Consider the following 20,457-nt stretch of genomic DNA (forward strand, 5'->3'; position numbering starts at 1 on the left):
CGACCTCCTAAAAGAGCTAGATGAGGGCGAGGGTCCCTCTCCGGAGGATATATTAGAGCTCCGGAAATCTGCCAATCTGTCACTCCGCATCACCAAGAAGACAGCCCGTGCCATTGGCCACTCTGTGGCATTAATGGTGACTGTGGAGAGACACTTGTGGCTGAATCTATCGGGGATGAAGCTTGAGGATATCCTCCTAGACTCGCCGATTTCGCCTTCGGGTCTGTCAGGCAACGCCGTTAACAGTTTTCATAGTAGCCTGCAGGTAAATGGCCAGACCCCAAAACTGGCCACAGGCTCAGCACAGCACATGAATTCTGTTGACAGTATAATACAGTAGTCATCATTAACTAAGCATTAGCTTCTCATGCTTTTATCATGTTTGTGGCCCCTCAACTAAAGTGGTGACATGGTCCTTTGAAACAATGATGAATGTGTTATTAATGATGTGAAATGACATGGATATGTACATGAAAGTTAAAGTAGTCTTAGTTTTATTTATTTGTTTATTTTAATGGGTCCCATTAGCTTGAAAGTCTGCAATCAGCATTCATGGTTGCCATTCTAAAATGTTACATTGCAATTACAAACACATTATTATATCATAGTAGGTAATACACAAATAACATAAATACATTCAAACATACATAAATTCTGGTTTCGAAAGTTGTCTTACATGCAAAATACACGCATGAATTAGACCAATTTTTAAACATAGAAAACCATAATGTATGATGATTTACTCACCTTAGTTAATGTTTTAATGTTGTTCATCCATGAAGTCATAAATGAAAGACTTTGAATTCCTGTTAGTGTTACAGGTCTGCAAAGAAACAGGCGTCTTTCCAGTGCAACACATTTATTTGAAGAATGGTCTGAAACATAGAATGATATACAGCGTCAATTATGAATGGAGCATCTCAATTCACTCATTTCTCTATTCATTTCTGCACGCACTCTTCTTTCAACATGTCTTATACTCAGTGTCACAATAAACATTCACTTGCTCAATAAACACAAAAGAAACTAAATGTAACTTATTTTGTACTCTTAAACAATCCTTTGGTATGTTAAACCTTTTCAGTGTATGTACATTTCCAGTTAAAGCATAGATTACATGCTTTGAATATGTCTAAATAATGATGATATTCTCACGTGCCGCACTTTGTGACTCTTTCTGTCCTATGCACATGAAAAGAAACTAATTTGTGCTTACGTTACCTCTACTACGAAAATATGACGCACTTTACACAAAATGGCGGACATTAGTAAACTCCATGTGCTTCACTGAACTCACATTACTAGTCACTGATTCGTGTATACAGGCAACAAATTAACTCTCTTTACAACCTTTTCTTCTATCAATTCACAGTATAAACAGTACACAGTATAGCGATCTCCGTTCTCTGCATTAACTCACGACAATTATTCTCCATTACACTTGCGTTACATACACGGGTAGTCAAAACACTGTTTTGTACTCAAGAACTACTAAACTACTAAACACATTAAAACGTCACTGAAAAGTGTTCATGAACTCTTTAACTTGTATTACAGAGGATTTATCTTACCTGAAACATAGAATGATATACAGCGTCAATCATGAATGGAGCATCTCAATTCACTCATTTCTCTATTCATTTCTGCACGCACTCTTCCGTTACTCACGTTCGCGCAGACCTTAGCGAGAGCTCCCCCTAGCGGTCTGGCTCTATTATGACACTGCATACACCCAAATGAATACATTATTACTGCTCACCTCTTCTCAAAATAATAAACAAGAGTCCATGAAACATAAACACTGGATATTTTGGAACATTCACAGCAAATTACTGAGGGATAAAAACCTGGTGTTGGGCATCTAGTGATAAAATCTGGTGTTAATTTACAAATATTATATGCTTTATCACTTGTTTAGTGTTAAAGCACAGTGTTTCCTTTGGGTGATAAAGCACAGTGTTTCCTTTGGGTGTTAACAATCAACATCTGCGCATGTGCAGAGCATTTTAAATTTCCCAGCTCATCCTTCGGTCTCTCCATCTTTATGGATTTCCCTGCACACACAACGGTTACAAGGACAAGGTATAGTATAGTATTATTATCTTATCAACTTGTGATTTATTAATGAGCTTGTATAATGAGTAACGTAGCCGATGTGGATGACTTAACTCAGCGTTTTTTTTTTTTTTACCTCAGTTTAAATTTAGCGCGCTTTTGATCCGCCATTCAGTTTAACATAACTGAATAACCCCCACTAACACACTAAATTCGTTAATGGAGGACGAGATTTACGTAAGTGACTTAATTTCGTTGTATTAATTTTGTAATAATGTAGCAGCATTAACATTATGTGTCATTTTTTAACTCACTCGACTTGGATAGTTATTTCTTCTCATTTGGCATAGCGTTAAGTATCTTTAGGGCTTCCAACCTTTATAAGACCGTTTATATCTTTCACACCGTAACTACGAGTTAATTCTGGTGTTTTGAAATGTCATTCAAATGAGAAAGCAGACGTTAATCGGATGAATTAATTGCTCTTAATTTTTTTTTCTTGTGTGACGCCGGGGCTCGATCCCTGGCCGAGCACCCACGGATAGCACGGTCCATCATTGTCGGCGCTGCGCATACTGATCGGCCTGCAACATTTTGCGAGTGAAATGCTCTGTGTGTTCTAGCAATCTTCTCGTTGTACTTTGATAACATACGCCGACCATTCTGTACAGCGCTCCAAAATGTCGAAAACATCGTAGCACACGCTTTTCTTCATGAACTGCTTCAGTCATATAGAAACTCAAGATCGAGTACGAGTGTGCAATGTCGTGGAATGTATACGCCAAAACTCATTTTGGCGTGCATATGATACGCTGTTTTTTGCGTGCATATGATACGCAATTTATGGCGTATTATACATACGAACCCCCCACCCCACTACCCTAAACCTACCCAAGAGAGCGTGTCATATATACGCCATAAAGTGTGTATCATATCCACGCCGAAATGAGTTTTGGCGTATACATTCCACGACATTGCACACTCATACTATTTGACATTTTTCGTCTTATTTTGTATTAGTTGAGCAGACATGCATTAGTGCCCTTCCATGCGCGATTTTTTCTGTACAACTTAGTTCTAGCCTTTTCTAGTTGTTGTAAATCTGTAACAGTAGTGCTTATGTTTTGAATATAACGTTTTCTTGCTATGTGTTGGTATAAAGATAACCTGAAGTAAAACACAAAGTGACCTGATTATTTTGAGTCTTTTAGTTTGCTTTCTGCTTTGGAGGATTTTTGTTTCATGGAATATTGTTTATTATTGCAGAAGGAAACCACATAAGGCCACAATCTATGTATGCCCTTGGCATTATTACTCTACAAACCTAAACGATCCTGAAAGGAAGACAGGCTATGTAAGTATCTCTGCTTGTTGATTGAAGATGTTTGAAACTTTATATCTTAGATTTTTTTAATGTGTTTGTTTTAACCAAATGTGTCTCTTTAACAGGAACGATACTATGTGTTTGGATCATTTTGAGGAGCGCTATCAACGCCAAGATCGTGGGATCGATGAATTGGGAAAGCAAGAACTGACAAAATGTAAAAATGCGTACATTGAATGCAATGTAAGTCGCTTTGGATAAAATCATCTGCCAAATGTAAATTTATTAATTTATAAAGGAATAGTATTTTTTATCAGAATGAATTACAAACCAGACAGTTTTTTAACATTAAGGTTGATTTAAGATATACAATGTTGAATTTTTGTATTTTCAATTAAAACATTACTTGAGGAATGTTTCTTTGTTTAATCTTGTTTGAAACGCAGTAGAGATTTATCATGGTAAGATGTTATAGCATTGGAGTATAACAAGAAATTGTTTTATTCAATTGTATGTGTGACTACAATGGCTTTACTGTAGCGATTCCCGGCGAAAGCAAGAACTGACAAAAATGTTTTTTTTTTTGTTTTATTAAAAATGGTATTGAATGCAGTGTAAGTCGCATTGGATAAAAGTGTCTGCCAAATACATAAATGTAATGGAATTGATATATTACAATTTCAATAAATATTCAAATAAATTTGTAGTTACTTGATTTTTTTGGGGGAAAAAATAAAATAATATATATAAATTGTTTTAAATTTCATTCACAGTGCCATTTTAGTATTTAAGTATTTACATTAAATAAACATTAAATACACTGGGTGTGTGAGATAAATCACCATAAAGTGTTAAATGTACACTTATGAGTAATACATTTCTCAACACCTTGAGTGACTAAAAACAAACACTAACACAGTGTTTGTATAACGAACACTTTCGTCAGTGTTGTTTTAACACTAGCAAAGACGGACCTGTATGTTCACCCGGAAAGTGATAATTTTAACACCCGTGGTGATAAATCTCCCAACATGTTTTTTGGATATTTTTGGATATTTTGGAACATTTAAATGGGGGTCTACTGTTTTCATGTCTAATTTTACATGGTGCCACACTCTCCCCCACAAAATCAAATGTCTCCTGACATTTCAACTAACTTGAAACATATTTAGCAGTTTCTCACCAGGAGACTTTAACAACTCTCCATAATGCTCCAAGGTCTCCAAAAATTAGCATTAGAGGCAGATAACTGTTTTAGTTCTACCGAGCAGTCCCTTTGAACCAGAGATGGTTGGCCTAACGTCTCATAAGTGAACACAACTGATTTCTGTCTCTGTCTCTTTGGGTAACGACTCAGAGATTCTGAAGGGTCCATCTCACCCTCACTGTCTGACCCAGCATTGTCACTGTCAATGTCAGTGTCATTATTTGGGCTGTGACCCGCATTCATTTCACGGTTAAGAGGCAAATCCTCTCCTACCGCACCATTTTGAAGGGGCAAATCCTCTTCGCTCTGAAGGGGCAAATCCTCTTCGCTCTGAAGGGGCAAATCCTCTTCGCTCCGAGGGGCTCCATCATGAGGCTTGAAAGGTGGTGCTCTTGGGTTGAGAGGCCTGCGATTCTGCTCTTTCCACTGACAGGTCAGTACATACTCCTCCTCTGAGTCACTCTCAGAACTCACGGGATACTGTCTCTCTCTTTCTCTGTTTATTTTCTCCCCTTTAGGCATGTTCCGAGTGTTTTGTGAGTGAAGTCGCTCAGGTTTCCCTATTTCCAGGGGTAGAAAATCACATGGCAGGTTTCGGTGAATGACACAGCTTTTCCCCTTCCCGCTTTCAGGTCTCACCTCATAAACAGGACTTTCAGCATGTTTCCTCTCCTTAACTACATGCACCTCATCTTCCCAGTATGACCGTATCTTTCCTGGGCCTCCCCTAGGCGTCAAATTACGGATCAGGACCCGGTCACCAGGCTGAAGATCTCTCCCCTGAGTCTTCTGATCATAGTGAGCTTTCCCACGGGCTGCTACTTTTGAAGCAGTCTTTGATGCAATTTGGTACGCCTCACTCATCCTTTCTTTCCAACGAGACACATAGTCCTGGTAAGTGCCGAAAACTTCGTCAGACTTCAGGTTGAAAAGTATGTCAGTTGGCAAGCGAGGGGACCTGCCATACAACAAGTAGTACGGGGAGAATCCTGTGGCTTCACTCCTCGTACAATTATAGGCATGAACCACCTTGGCCAAGGAATTCTTCCAGTCTGCTTTCTCCTCATCCGCAAGTGTACGGAGCATGGACAATAAAGTGCGATTGAATCGCTCCACTTGTCCGTTGCCTTGTGGATGGTAGGGTGTTGTGTGTGACCCGCGGATTCCACAGAGATCTTTCAGCCTTTTCATCAATTTGTTGTCGAATTCTTTCCCCAGGTCATGGTGGATTTTACCGGGGAAACCAAATTTCAAAACAAAGTAATTGAAAAGCTTCTCTGCGACTGTCTTAGCAGACTTGTCTTTGGTTGCATAAGCCTGGGCGAATCTAGTGAAGTGATCCATCACTACGAGAATGTATTCAAACCCTTGCTTGCAGGTCTCCAAGTGGAGGAAGTCTATTGAGACCATTTCGAATGGATATGTGGTGTGAATTGTGGTTAAAGGTGCTCGAGTTTGCCTGACGGGCTGTTTCTTTTTCAGACACTCACACACCCTGGTGACAAAGTGCTCAACATCTTTCTGCATTCCAGGCCAGTAAAAGCGCTCTCGGATAAGGCAGAGGGTCCTCTCCACACCCAGATGACCCATCTTTTGGTGTAGTTCAGTGAGAATCAGGGGGTGGTAAGACTTAGGTAGGAGCAACTGTTCTCTTCTCCTAGTTTTCCTATACAGTACCCCATCTTCACGAACACAAAGTTTGGACCATTGTTTTAACAGCATTGCCACATCAGGATGTTCTGCTTTCACTGCCTCCCTACTTGGCCGTAGACCCTTCTCCATGTGTCTAAGGACTTCCCGAAGAATACCGTCATTCTCTTGAGCTTCTCGAATCTGGGCTGGGGTCATAGGTGGACCCAAGCCACCATGGTGGCTCTCTCTCACGAGACTCAAAGCACTCAAATGGATCCACCCTGTTCCTTGTGAGGGATGCTCACACTCCACTACCACCCCTTCCACTGACGATTTAAGGACTTCTGGTTGCATCTGTTCTGTGCACTGCTCCATAAACTTGTCGATGTCCAGCGGCATGCGTGACAGACCATCTGCGTCAGCATTACTTTTCCCCGGCCGATATTTTATGGAAAAGTTAAAGTCTGCAAACTGCGCAACCCATCTGTGCCCGGTGGCGTTCAGTTTGGCGGTGGTAAGCACATAGGTCAGAGGATTGTTATCTGTGTAGACAACAAAGGATGGTGCATAGTACAAGTAATGGCGAAAACGTTCACACACAGCCCACTTCAATGCCAGAAATTCAAGCTTACCAGAATGCATGTGGTAATTTTTCTCTGGGGCACTCAGTGTTCTGGATCCATAAGCTATTACTACCATCTTCCCATTCTGCCGTTGATACAATACTGCACCTAACCCTTCCCGAGATGCATCGCAGTGTAGCACAAAGGACTGAGTGAAATCTGGAAAACCCAGGATTGGAGGTTTTGCTAGGTGGTCGATGAGGTTGTTAAGTATCGACTGATGGGTTTGCGTCCAATCAATGGGCGTTCGTGACATCAAATGACCTTCTTTCCTCTTCCAGGTGGGTTTTGCTTTCCTCGACACCATTCCTGATTCACCTGAACCATTTTCTCTCGCTGTCAGTAGCTGGTACAGTGGCTGGGCGATGCGTGAAAAGTTGGGGATATAAGAACGGTAGTAGGACAGGAACCCCAACATCTTTCTTAGATCACCCACGGTATAAGGCGTCTTCTCTTTCAAGGCCTGGACTGGTGCAATCTCCGCTTGGTCCATCGTATATCCTTCACTGGATACCATCTTCCCCAGGAACCTTACTTTATTTTTAAACAGCTCACATTTTTTCGGGGTGAGCTTTACACCATGCTCTTGGTAGCGCCGTAGCACCAAACGCACATGGGCCAAATTATCCTCGAAACTGCTGCTATGGACCAAGTTGTCATCTAAGTAGGGTTGACATATTGTGTCCCTAAGGCCTAACAAGCAACTCTCCATACTTCTTTGAAACTCGGCGGGTGCCGACTTCAACCCAAATGGAATGCGTGTCCATTGATACAGCCCCCATGGAGTTATAAATGCTGACAGAGGCTGACTCTCCTCATCCAGGAAGCCCTGATGGTAGGCCTTCCCTTGGTCTAAAACCGAAAACCAAGTGCTTCCACTCAGTGCATCCAGCATGTCTTGTATCCTAGGGATTGGGTGGCGATCAGGCGCTGACTTCTGATTTAGCTCCCGGTAGTCACAGCATAACCGAAGACTGCCGTCTTTTTTTCTCACACAGACTACTGGAGACGAGTATGCAGACCGGGAAGGAGTCACCCAGCCTTTGTTCAACAAATCTTGCAAGTACTCCTTGACCTCCTCATGCAAGGGCTTTGGGACAGACATATAAGTTTTCTGCACAGGCCTTTTGTCATGAAGTGTGATGTGCATCTTCAAGGATGGAATCCAACCAATGTCATCGTCGTTGTATGCAAAAGCCTGACACTCATCCCTCAATACTTTTCTCACAGCGTCCTGCTGGGCTTTTGTGAGATGGTCCAGATTCACAGGGGGATCCCAGGCAGACGGACGTGATTGGCCTCTTGACTTCTCAGTGGTCTTTACAGGGGTTGGCTCACCATTTTGGGCTCTCTCTTCCGGGGTATTCTCTGGTCCAGGGGGCTGGACGGCCACCGGATAAACTGTTTTCACGGGCTGTAAGTGACCCAAAATGTGGTTTCTCTGCAGGGTGATGTTATGTTTTGCTGCATTGACAATGGATATTGGTACATATTTGATGTGCCTTGAAGGAATCTTCACTACAGCTTCACTCAATTCTACATCTTGATCCGGGCTTACTTCACTGGGTGAGAAGAGCAGTTCTTGGCCCTGATACTGAGACCCAACGTGAGCACGGACCATGACGGTGATAACCTGATTCGCAGGCAAGTAGACACGCTTTCTCCCGATTTTCACCACCCCCACCATTACCTCTTGCTCCTTACTACGGATCAGTTTCATTAGTGTGTATGCCTCGCTATGAGTGATCGAGAATGCAGAACTCATCGTATGTAGTATTTTCTTCTCTCTATGCCCTGGCGTGCCTTCCATCCGTTTCACTATCTCCTCGATGACATTGTACCCTATAATTGGGTCCTCCGCCATTGTAGAATCACTGGACACTAACATGGGTACCTTTAACAATGGTGCTGGTAAGGGTCCTCCATCCAGCTGGAAATTTATCTCCACCCATCCAATGAATGGAATCTCTGTGTTGTTTGCCGCCAGGCCAGTCAGGGTTGCCTTTCCTAGCAGCTCTTCCAGGGGTTGGATGATGGTATCTGGGAGGTGTTGTCATCGCCAAGCATCATTCACGATGCTAGCTTGCGCCCCTGTGTCCCACAGCGCCTCCATTGGCTGACCATTCAAGCAGCAGTTGACCAAGCAGCGTTTCCCAATCAGTTTAATGAGCTGTGATTCATGTTGAGGTGGGAGATATTTTACAGTACAAAGGTTGGTAGTGGCTTTTACTGAGGTTGAATTAAATGTGGGAGTATTTGACCTGGTCATCTTGGATGGCTGATCATTTTGTATGCACCCCCCAGCAAGTATAGGTGATGAGGATTGGGACACTTCAGGGAGGACTACTGATGGCCCCGTCTCAGCAGTCCATGGTCGTTTCCCGACTGTGAGCTCTGTACTCTGCATCCACGTGAGAAATGGCCTGTTTGTCCACATTTGAAGCAGTGTTGACAGGTTTCGTCTACTTGCTCTTCCCTACATTTCTTACAACCTCGCCGTCGTTCCTCTCTGTACCGGGGTGAGAATGTCTTATTTGCTTCCATTACAGCTGTCATCATCTGTCTCATTTCAGCTCTCAACTCCTCAATAAGGTTCTGAGTGTCTGGAACCTCATTACTGACCTTATGGCATTCTTTAAATTCCTTTCCTTTTACAGTCTTGACAGCCATTGTAGTACCAGGATCTCTCACCGGCTGCACACCCAGGGCAGGTGAGTTCTCGGATCGGGGTTCGGTATGGAACTCATGTATGCGGGGGGGTTTAGCTGAATGGAGCCTTTTCAGTTTCTCCTGTCGCTCACCATCCAGCTTCGCAGCCTCATTCACCACCTCAATTAGCTCCTCATCCGTTATCCTGATGTTGCTGAGATAGGGCTGTACCTGGAACTTCAGAGAGTCACTTATTAGTCCAGTTTCAATTGAACGCAGAAATTTACGCTGGATGGTATCTCTACTATAACGGTCATCATCGCCGTCCTCAGCTTTCCATAGTAATTTCTCTTTCAATTCAATTGCTCTGAAGATAAAATTCTGAACTGACTCTCTGGGTTCTTGGGATATGTTTATGCGCTGGTGGTACAGAGCAGTTGTGCTGTCAATTTTATAGTGGCCCTTTAAGATGGTGTATAGTGACTGGAGCGTCAGACCACGCTTAATCTCCAACATATCTCTCAGAGGTAACCCTGGAGTGACTGCCCTGACCACTGCCTCTACTATTTCAGTCTCAGAGTGGCCCTTTTCTACTCCCACTTCCATCTGGCGAATTAGACTAGGGTAAGACAATTTTTCTTTTTGTCCACTTTCTCCTATCTGTCCCCAGATCTTGAATTCTCTTCTCAAAGTCACTTCAGTCAATTTCTGAGACTGTTCAATCCTCTTATCCTGCCTTGTGTTACTTTTAAAAGGCTTGTGACTGTCTATTATCCTTTCAGCCTTATGCTGCGTTCACACTGCACGCGAATGACGCGAATAAATCGCGCTATTCGCGCGAAGTTGGACGCGTGAACATTTTGAATCCATTCGCTTCATTCGCGCGTCAAATTCGCTTCATTCGCGTGTGACATTCACTACACAACAGGCGCGAATTTGCGTCATGGGAGGGGGTTCTGCTAGTCATTTTGACTGGGTCACTTGACTTCTTTTCTGTAAAAAATACTACTGTTAATGTGTGACAAAACGTAGTTTGAAGACTTTTTCAGGCGATAATATTGTTGTTTAATGCTCAAATCTGTGTTTTTTTATACAAAAAGTGCTCATTCGCGTGTGACATTCACTACACAACAGACGCAAATTCGCGTCATGGGAGGGGGTTCTGCCAGGCAGCGGCAGTCGGCAGAAAGACTATCCGAGTTAAGGCTGCTCTCACCGGGGTTGATGAGCGCGGAGCTCCGGTGATCGCCTGGGTCTCACACCTCCGAAAACACCAGATCAAATTTTCAAATAGGAGCTCTCTTAATAAATAAATCACATATTTAAGCTTTATACAACTACATTCTCGCCTGAAAAACTATTAAAAGTACATTTTGTGACACAATAGAGTAGTATTTTTAAATTACTCTGGCCTCGGGGTTCCCCTATGGGTTTCCCAAATGCACTTCACCACGTGACAGCAGTAGCAGGCTTCTCATTGGTTAACGCGGCGCGAATATCCGCCAAAGTTCAGATTTTTCAACTTGAGCGATTCGCGTGTTTTCGCGCAAAACGCTCAATTCGCGTGATCATTGCCGCTTCATTCGCGTGAATCGCGCCATTCGCGCCGCCTCATTCGCGCGAATCGCGCCGCAGAATGCCTATTCGCGTCTCTGCATTGACTTAACATGTAAATCACTCGCGCGAATCGCGTCATTCGCGTGCGGTGTGAACGCAGCATTACAGTAACTTTCCTCCTCTTTTTGTGAGGGGCTAAGATACCTTTCTTCCAGCCCTCTTACTTGAGTTGGTTTCTCAATAATCCCTTCCACATCAGTGGTTCCTTGTTTTACCTCATTAATGAATGACAGTAGATCTTTTAAGCACTGAATGACCTCACTTTCCCCCTCGTTCTCCTGCATTTCGTCCAACATGCTTTCAATTGTCTTGATGAGCGACCGTCTGGGCTTACCTAAGGACACATTACATTTCAAGTATCGACAAACCTCTTGCAGATTGTCCTCGTCTAGCTGCCAGAGTTTGGCGCTCACACGGTCATAGAGGTGCTGGCTGTTCTCCATATCTAAGCTCGTCTCTGTATGAAGAGGTAGTCTTCGTCACGCTGCTCTACCTCTCCTGGCTGTTTGGCTCGCCAAAATATGTTACAGGTCTGCAAAGAAACAGGCGTCTTTCCAGTGCAACACATTTATTTGAAGAATGGTCTGAAACATAGAATGATATACAGCGTCAATTATGAATGGAGCATCTCAATTCACTCATTTCTCTATTCATTTCTGCACGCACTCTTCTTTCAACATGTCTTATACTCAGTGTCGCAATAAACATTCACTTGCTCAATAAACACAAAAGAAACTAAATGTAACTTATTTTGTACTCTTAAACAATCCTTTGGTATGTTAAACCCTTTCAGTGTATGTACATTTCCAGTTAAAGCATAGATTACATGCTTTGAATATGTCTAAATAATGATGATATTCTCACGTGCCGCACTTTGTGACTCTTTCTGTCCTATGCACATGAAAAGAAACTAATTTGTGCTTACGTTACCTCTACTACGAAAATATGACGCACTTTACACAAAATGGCGGACATTAGTAAACTCCATGTGCTTCACTGAACTCACATTACTAGTCACTGATTCGTGTATCCATTATACAGGCAACAAATTAACTCTTTACAACCTTTTCTTCTATCAATTCACAGTATAAACAGTACACAGTATAGCGATCTCCGTTCTCTGCATTAACTCACGACAATTATTCTCCATTACACTTGCGTTACATACACGGGTAGTCAAAACACTGTTTTGTACTCAAGAACTACTAAACTACTAAACACATTAAAACGTCACTGAAAAGTGTTCATGAACTCTTTAACTTGTATTACAGAGGATTTATCTTACCTGAAACATAGAATGATATACATCGTCAATTATGAATGGAGCATCTCAATTCACTCATTTCTCTATTCATTTCTGCACGCACTCTTCCGTTACTCACGTTCGCGCAGACCTTAGCGAGAGCTCCCCCTAGCGGTCTGGCTCTATTATGACACTGCATACACCCAAATGAATACATTATTACTGCTCACCTCTTCTCAAAATAAACAAGAGTCCATGAAACATAAACACTGGATATTTTGGAACATTTAAATGGGGGTCTACTGTTTTCATGTCTAATTTTACATGGTGCCACATTAGTTCCTGATGATTCATGAGATAATGCATGAATTAATGCATGAATTATTGATAATTCATGTGCCCTTACCATAAAGTGTTACCATAAAAGCTTATGCATGTCTGTATTAGATGGGTGCAGGCCTTAAATTGACACTAAACATGCTAGGCCTACTGCTTGTCACTAAAGATATAAATAACCCCCAAAAATGTATTCTGTCATTATTTACTCTCTAATTTTGTTCCAAACCTGTATTCATTTCTTTCTTGTGCTGAACACAATATTAACCTGATATTTTGAGATTAAAAAAAAAAAAAAAATAGCCTGCTATGGAAGTCACTGGGGACCAGCAACTTTTTGGTTACCCACATTCTACAAAATAACTTTTCTGTTCAACCAACGGAAGAAATCAGAGTTTAAAAAAACTTAAATGATGACAGAATTTACATTTTTGTGGAAACTCTCCCTTTAATGTGACGAATCACTTATTTTATCAAGTTACAAAGTTTGATTAGGTCTGAGAAATGTGAGTGATTCGTTTTTCTACTATTTTTACTTTTTTAGATTGCACTTTGGTCCATTCTAATGGCTTTAAAATTGATTTTATAAATAAATCAAGTTGAATAATGTTAATAAAACAACAAAAAATAGAAAATCACCGACTGCTTTTGACTGAAGAACTTTAATACAGTAGCTTGAATAAGACTCAATGTATAATTTATAATTATACTTTTAATAGGCAATTTTTTGTTAAGGATATAGTTGGCTAAGTTATTGTGTTACTTTCTGATTCCGTTTTTAGTCAAACAAGATTCAGTTAAACAAGACACTTGTTATCAGAAAATGCAAAATAAACAAACTTGTGGGACTTTTACAGATCAGCATATAACCATGATATGGAAATTATGTACAGAGGAAAAACGTGTCAGCATATAACCATGATATGGAAATTATGTACAGAGGAAAAACTTTTGTCAAAGTCATCACACAGCACCAGGGCTGGACTGGAGCTAAAATTCGGCCCTGGCAAACCCAGCACATCCAGCCCATAAGTTCTCCATGAATGTTTTTGCTGGGGTTAGCCATTTGAATATTGTATAAACAAAAAAAACAAAAACAAAAACTCAAATGATTTTATTTTATGTTAAACAGAAATAAATTCATTTAGGTTTGGAATGACATCAGGGTGAAATAAAATGATCACATTTTTGGGTTGAACGAAAAATGTTCAAGAGTTAACACATAATTTAAGTAAGACACTGATATCTATCTTTCATGAAGCTATCATTGAAATATAATTTAATTAAATTTCATTAGATCTATTAAAAAGTTCATAAAACTTTTGAAGAGGAAAAAAGTTGTCCTTAATGGGATCCAGGCTTTAAAGCTGTTTTAGACTGCAGTTTTATTTTAGGCCAGTTTCATTTAAATGTAAGATCATGGTAGTCACAGGGTACAAACACAGACTGTAAAACCATGCTCCTCATTAAATGGCTATATGGTTTCTAAAATATATAAAATATAATAAACTATTATATTTGTAATATAAAAAAGTAGTAAACTTTAGAAAATACAGAAAAAAAGCCTCTAGAAAAAGTTATTTATATTCTGCAATATTAATTTAAGTATTAGGTAAGTTGTAGGTAAAGGTAAATTGCGGTTGTGCTAAAGTTTAACGTTTGTGTGTATTGCCGTTTTCCACTTTACCTCGTCATAAATACATGCTCGCCGCTGTTTTCAGCTGATTCAACACATAACATGTAATGTTCCCATATCACACGATTGTATAAAACTAAATTCGGAGTCAAAGTGCCGTTCGTACGTTCATCAGCGGCTGTGCTGTGCTGATATTCTGCTTTTGCAGTTCCATGTGTAGCTGGTTCAAAAAATATATAAAATGTAATGAACTTCATCAAAACTTAATTTCTTGTGCTTTTATATTTGTTTAAATATGTTCTGTGTCATAATGGTTAAGTGTACATAATTAACTCTAGTGGGAACCATTCAAGCAGAAATCGTTTTGTATAGGGCACATATCGGTGACGCACGTTTCCTTTTGCGATGTGCGAACAGCGCCATCTTTAGATGCACATTTGTTGCAGTTTGGGTCAAATGTGCTCTCTCTCGCTCTTCTAACGAGCGTGCTGGTAAGGACATTTTAAAGTGTGTTAAATTATATCATGAATTTATTTCATGAGATAAAGAATGTTTAAATGTAGTGTAAGGCTGTGATGTTATCAAATTGAATGCAGCAAATTGCATTTTGAATGTTTTACAGAGAAATGTTTTTGCTTACTAGCTTTTCCATGCACAGAGTGAAGGGGAGAGACGTATTCCAAAAATTGATTGTGCTCTATGTATTTCTGCAGGTATGTACGATTGTTTGTTATATGTTGAGAAATGTTTGAAATGAGTTTAATATCAAGTCTAAGTTACATACAAAAAAGAGTGAGGTCTGGTTGCAAAAGTCATTTATATCAAATGTTTTTATTTTATTTGTTGAAATATGTAACTTTTGAAATTATCATTTAATTAATTTTCTGATATGAACAAACAGTGGGGAAATAATCTTTTCACTTTTATATTTCATTTGCCATTATGGTGAACTCTTTCATGGCTTACTATATTTTGTGGTTTTAATTCATTTATAATATTATTTTATGTTTTGCAACTTTAATTTGAGTAAATTAAGATCTTTAGACGCACATTTGTTGCAGTTTGGGTCAAATGTGCTCTCTCTCGCTCTTCTAACGAGCGTGCTGCTTTTCCGTGCACAGAGTGAAGGGGAGAGACGTATATTCCAAAAATTGATTGTGCTCTATGTATTTCTGCAGAATAAATCATCCCTTTTCTTCATTGAGCATAACCACAGTAAAAAAAAAATGCCTTATTGTTTCCAAGACCTTACATCTTACAGTATTTGGATGCTGCAGATCTCCAACAGCTAATGATGCCCTTTATTCTATGATGCACTCTGTAACTTCCTTTAATTACAAAGAGCTGGTCCTTCTGAGTGGTGATATGTGGTTCCATTTGAAAGCTTGGAGTCACTACTTTCTGGAGATATATGCATCACTTTGGCATTTGTTTTACACAAAGAAATTTGTGTTACACAATTGTTTTACACAAAGAAACAAAGAGCTTTCCTGTAGCTCAACCAGAAGAGCATGGTGCTAGCAACGCCAAGGTCATGGGTTCGACTCCCAGGGAAAGCAAGAACTGACAATGATGTAAAAATGTGTACATTGAATGCAATGTAAGTCGCTTTGGATAAAAGCGTCTGCCAAATGCATAAATGTAATTGTAAGAAATGTATTTACACTAAATTACTCTGGTGCCATTTCCGCCTGGATCTCCAGCAGTTTAAATTGGATTTGGCCTACCCAAATTGAAAAGCCTCCCATACACACAGGTCTAGGTTTAAAATGTTGGTGTCATTTTACAGGAAACCCTTTAAAGTTACATAAAACACTGCTGAAAGTGACAAACATGTAAGTATAGGTTGTCTAATCTGTTATAACCCCCCCCCCCCCCCCCCCCCAAAAAAAGAAAAGAAAAAAAGGTGCTTTTTGATTTTTTTTTTATACACTCCTGATCAAAATCTTAAGACCAGGGGATGCATTGCAAGTTTTACACATTTCACACTAGTGGATCATAACCGGGTTGGAAGCGCTGCTTCAAAATGCCAAAACAAGAAACAGGAGCAAGAGACAAAAAATAGAGAGTAGGCAATTTATTGAAAACTGCATTAAGAATGACTTCAGTGCTGTTCTTTGTTCTTTTCTTAGAGAAAAGCTTAACTCCAAGTTTTCCAGAGTCGCGGTCAAAGCTGATTTGAAAGACCGCCTTTCGCCAGTTTCTGTGTTTACTAGAAGCACGCAAACGCAACTCGGCCGTCGTCATTATGGCCCCGCCCGCCGACTCTATACACGATGTGATTGGCTCATCCAGAGTGAGGGGAATACAGCTCAGAAGGGTATTGAGAGTTTCTAGACGACACTTGCGGGCAGATTAAATTTGCTGTCGCTAGGGTGTGTCTAGATTTCTAGGCTAGCCCGCACCTGCAAAACTCTGAGAATTTATTCCCACACAATAATAGAGATGCATTGATTTTGTGTCTTCTCCCGTCCCGCAGGAAAAAAAAGATGCAGGCCCATTTGTATTGATATTATTAAAGAGACTCATGGGGTTGTTTGTTTCGTTTCCCTGGCCTGCATGTAAAAAAAAGAAAAGAAAAAACACACAATACATTCAAATATAATTTCGTTTTTATCAAAAACTTTGCACATAAAAATAGACTGCTTTGCAAAAAAAATAATAATAATAACAATATATAATATATAGTATGATAAACTAGCTTCAAGAAAACAGGGATAGAGCCTTTGCTATGCTTAGCATTTGTGCTGTAAATACCTGGTTTGAGGTTCTTTTCTACATCATCTATTGACATCTTCTCCATCATGGGGCTAGGCAACCTCCCTATCCCGCGGTGTTTTTTTAGCTGCCCATTCCCGCCCGCAGCAAAATTCTAACCACTCGCTCCCGCGAGATTTGCGTTGGGTCCCGCGGGACCTTGCGGGATTCAATCCTAATGCAGCCCTCTAGTGTGTTGCACCATTCCTGACGGATCCAAATCCAGCATTGACCGGAAATTTGTTTACAAATGATTCTGCAGTAAAAGGAAGTGAACATGTCTTCCTCACATGACATATATTACATTAAACACTCTGAAGTAAAGAATGAAATGTAAGCCTGACTTCTGAAAATTACATAATGCTGGCTATCTTGAAACATCCAGCATTACGGGCTGACCTGAATACAGTATCGAGCCCCGATCTCTTTGCAAAATTTCTATAAATATTCAATATTCAATCACAATTATGTAGATATACATAATAACCACTGTGTTTGTTCAGGAATCTTCCAATGCAATTAAGGCAGATCTAAATATGTTTAGTCATACAATGGAGACTGTGTATTTCTTGTCCCAGTGAGTGTGTGTGCGACATGTGCGTGCGTGCATGCGACATGTGCGTGTGTGTGTGTGTGTGTGTGAATGAGTGGGTGAGTGTTGCAGGCAGACTAAATCAAAATCGATTACAGGATCAAATTGTAAATTTTGTAAATTGATTGAAGTGCTCACACTTCAGCTTTATCTGCTTTGATAATGTTTCTGTTATTAGTGATGTGTTGAGAAATCAGGGGCCCTCTGACTTTCCAACCATATCAATAACCATCAGAAAGTTTAAAAATTTTGAATTTCCATAGCAGGTCTTTCTCTCTGCTTGAGAATTTGCCTCATCAATTTGTGATTAGCCTTGCACATGTGTAAAACAGTGCTTTCCCATGAGTTGGTAGGATGTTGTGAATAGCGTTTGCTGTGTGTGTCTTCGTTAGACTGTCATCATGGGACCAATTCTACTGTCCTGTGTGTGTGAAGCTATTTGGATCTGTTGGTGTGAAAAGATGGACAATATATCTTTAGTGAAGTAACACTTTTTGGACTCTGTCATCTATGATGTGTAGTGAACAGCCTGGATAGATTTGATCTGTTTCAGGTGATATGAGGGTGTAGTGATGGAGGTGTGTATTCTGTGTTCCTGTCTGGGAGATCTTATCTATAACTATAACAATCCGTTCTGCATAATTTAGTTCCAGTGCTACACTGGGAGGTCATGTATACAGTTTGTGAAGTGTGAATGACCCCATCAAGTGTATTCGCACCCATCTCGCTCATTTCAAGTTGCTCTGACAATTCCATTGTTCTGGCTCTGGTGAGGGTGTTAGCCCCTTTCCAGCATCCTTTCCTGGCCACTAGGGGCGAGAATCCGGGAAGATACCGGCTCTACACGGAGGCTATAGAATCTAGCGAACGTGTTAGGTGTCGCCCAGCCCGCAGCTCTACAAATGTCTGTCAGCGAGGCGCCTTGAGCCAGCGTCCAGGAGGATGCTACACTCCTTGTGGAGTGTCCTTGCAACCTGAATGGGCAAGGCACGTCTTGGGACTGGTAAGCCAAGACTATAGCATCCACTATCCAGTGGGCTAACCCCTGCTTGGAGACAGCCTTTCCCTGCTCGTCGGCTGTCCGGTTGAGAGCACCTGGGACATGAATGGCCCGAAGCGACCTCAGCTGCTTCTGACTCCACAGGAGCAGGTGGCGGGCAAGTTGGAACATGCGACAGGAGCGAAGACCACCTTGACGGTTAATGTATGCAACGGCCGCCATGCTGTCTGTACGGACCAGTACATGTTTGCCACGCAGCAGCCTCTTGAAGCGGCACAGTGCCAAATGTACTGCCATCATATCATCAATTGATATGCCAATGCAGTTGGGGTTCTGTCCACAGAACCGCAACTGCATGCCCGTTGTACGTGGCCCCCCAGCCTGTGGTAGAGGCATTTGTGAATAGCACAGCATGCCTGGACACTTGTTCTAAGGGCACCCCGGCCCAGAGAAACGTCGTGTCTGACCAAGGACTGAAATTTTGGCGGCAGTACGGAGTCACTGGGACCCAGTACTGACCGCTCTGCCACGCCCACCTTGGGACTCGTCCATGGAGCCAGTGTTGAAGCGGTCTCATATGAAGCAATCCGAGCGGTGTTACCGCGGCTGCAGATGCCATATGCCCCAAGAGCCTCTGAAAGAGTTTCAGTGGGACAACTGTCATGCCCTTGAATGAATTCGCAAAGGAGGGCTCAGGCTTGACTCGGAAGGCCCTGAGGCGGCCCGGAGTGTCGCGCGAGTACTCCTGGTACAGGCAGGGAGTGGGTAAGAAGGCCTGGAGGTGTCCTCGGAGCCCACTCTTGCTGCCTGCTGCCCGGAGGCAGGGAGGTGGGATACTCAGACCTGACTCGGGAGGCCCGTGGGCAGCCCAGAGTGTTTTCTGAGTGTTCTCGGGTGAGACAGAGAGCGGGTGAGAAGGCCCGGAGGCATCCTCGAAGCCCACTCTGCTGCCCCCTGGCGAGGGGAGGGGGGGAGGGAGGGAGGGAGAGAAAAGGCCTGGAGGTGTAGTGAATTGCCAACCTGGCCTTCTTGGGGCCCAGGGATATAGGAAACTGCTCTTTTTATGATAATGTGGGTAGTGCAGAGCTCCGGAGAGCTGGCGGCAGATGTAAAAAACTAGTCGGGGTCCCCCGGTCCTCCTCCAAGGGGTGGGGGAGGGATGCGGACATCATCTCCCTCAGAGCAGCTCCTCTTGTCCTTGAGCTGCCTGTCAGAGGGTCGCTTCCCCTTGCGTTTGCCGGCCGGCTTAGCTCCCTGGACAGGTTGGGCGCCAACCTTGCGCCCGGCACCCTGCTTGGCCGGTGGAGGCTGCTGCTTTGGCTTGGCAGGGGCGGAGGCGGATGCTGGGGGATGCCCTCGGCGATGGGCAGATGGCGGAGCTGTGGCCGGCGATCGGCGACCGGGGCAGGATATTTTTAATGGCCTCTGTCTGCTTCTGGGCCACCGAAAACTGCTGGGCAAAGTCCTTGATGGCGTCACCGAAGAGGCCGGCCTGGCAGATCAGGGCGTTCAGGAATCTCACCTAGTCCGCATCTCTCATATCTGCCAGGTACAGCCACATGTGGCGTTCCTGGACCACCAATATGGCCATCGCCTGACCCAGGGAGCGTGCAGTGACTTTCGTCACTCGTAAGGCGAGGTCCGTCGCCGCACACAGTTCCTGCATAACGCCCTGGTCGGAACTACCCTTGTGCAATTTCATGAATGCCTTGGCCTGGTAGACCTGCAGGAGAACCATGGCATGCAATGCTGATGCGGCTTCTCAGCAGGCTGTGTAAGCCTTGCC

General features: G+C 42.2%; 2 long non-coding RNA genes across 2 annotated transcripts; one reads left to right on the forward strand and one right to left on the reverse strand.

Annotated features, from left to right (window-relative positions):
* Nucleotides 1-485: 485 nt before the first annotated feature.
* Nucleotides 486-11,736, reverse strand: LOC137089545 (uncharacterized). Its single transcript, XR_010907704.1, has 3 exons — nt 11,476-11,736; nt 748-875; nt 486-564 (listed from the first exon to the last, which is right to left on the reverse strand). It is a non-coding gene; the product is annotated as an uncharacterized lncRNA (long non-coding RNA).
* On the forward strand, nt 1,824-4,010 carry LOC137089543 (uncharacterized). The gene is made up of 3 exons (XR_010907703.1): nt 1,824-2,082; nt 3,322-3,409; nt 3,505-4,010. It is a non-coding gene; the product is annotated as an uncharacterized lncRNA (long non-coding RNA).
* Nucleotides 11,737-20,457: the final 8,721 nt, after the last annotated feature.

This window comes from Pseudorasbora parva, chromosome 9 (assembly GCF_024679245.1).
Source record: "Pseudorasbora parva isolate DD20220531a chromosome 9, ASM2467924v1, whole genome shotgun sequence".
Lineage (NCBI taxonomy): Eukaryota > Metazoa > Chordata > Actinopteri > Cypriniformes > Gobionidae > Pseudorasbora > Pseudorasbora parva.